This window comes from Perkinsus marinus, assembly GCF_000006405.1.
Source record: "Perkinsus marinus ATCC 50983 genomic scaffold scf_1104296951054, whole genome shotgun sequence".
In the NCBI taxonomy this organism is placed as follows: Eukaryota; Perkinsozoa; order Perkinsida; family Perkinsidae; genus Perkinsus; species Perkinsus marinus.
In genome coordinates, this window is record NW_003209437.1 from 234017 (window position 1) to 235380 (window position 1364).

Genomic DNA, 1364 nt, shown 5'->3' on the forward strand with positions numbered 1-1364 from the left:
AATCGGGACCCGATTCTCGGTCAACGGATCCCCATTAAGAAAGTTTTGAAAATTAAGGAATGTGTTCGTCGTACGGTTCGTTCTAGGATTCCAGGGAAAGTTGGAAACTCACCCAGTCGTTACGCGCAGCGCTCACCTACAATAACTGGGAATCTAACTTGCTTGCGGCTATCGATCACCGCCGTTGTGCATAACACACTCATTGCCTTACCATCGATGTCGATGAATTATGGAACTCGAGCTCTGGTCGGAGCATTCCATCGAAAAGAAGGATCTCTATGTAGATACGACGATCGGAGATCACTGACCGATTCATACAAGGTCATATGACGTTGTTCAACCTCCTCGTTGAGTTTGGCCGTCTCGGCAAACTTGGCAAAGAATTAATTCGGCCAGGTCGAGTGAATACCTTTGCCAACGGCTTTGTCCTCACGGTGATCTTCCGCATGATTGTCAGTAATACTGACAATCACGCGGAATATCACCACCTCAAGTACCTCAAGCACTGTCAGTAGTACGAACAGTGCTTGAGGTTCGTCGCTCTAACCCAATAGATTGTGTCCATTATGTGAGCCGTCATTCGTATTTGCGCCATGGCTAATCTAATAGATAGTGTCCGTATGTTAGCTAGCAGTCGTATTCGGTCGAAGACTGATCTCTTAGATGGTGTCCGACTCATCGCATACTTCTGAACTTTTCGAGTTTCGAGGCTCGATCTCGAATCGATTCGGTCCCAGAGGTTATACAATCGATTGGTCCAATATCGATACCGGTAACCGAGAATCGATCTCGAATCGATTCTTTCGATTTAGGGGCGCCGGTTCGATCCAAGGCTCCGGCATTTTTATGTATTTTCTATTTCGAAAAGTTGCGCACAATGGAACCACTGAAACCCGGCACCTGCTCATCCGCGCCCCTAGATTCGTCGCCCCTAAGGTACTCAATCCGCCCCTAAATTGCCCAATCCGCCCCTAAATGACTCGTACCGGCCCCTAACTTTTCAAGCTACCCGAGCGTCCCTGAAGCTTCACTGCAAGCATGTCACGTGGCTTTGTTGACTGCCATGACATCTTGAGGAAAACTCATGTGCATCACGCTTGACCCTGGCCGTCTGAAAGATACATGTTCGAACTTGACCAGCCACTGGCTTGAACGTTTCGAAACCTTGGCCGACGCAATGATCAATCTAGTTTCGCATCGTTGTGTTGAGCCGTGCTATCTACTGATCTTGGCCGGCGGCCAATGGCCGCCCTGAACACGTACTGAGCGTACTGAACTCCACCACGTAACTACATTTATTAGCTAAGCACACTGGTATGGGTCACTGAGACAGAAACTGTGCCATGTATGTCAGTCTCAGAGAA

The 1364-nt window shown here is 48.5% G+C and overlaps 1 protein-coding gene across 2 annotated transcripts in view; it reads right to left on the reverse strand.

Annotated features, from left to right (window-relative positions):
• The window catches only part of Pmar_PMAR008780 (conserved hypothetical protein), a 6496-nt gene that overhangs the window by 792 nt on the left and 4340 nt on the right, over positions 1-1364 (reverse strand). The gene's annotated exons all lie outside the window — the stretch shown is intronic.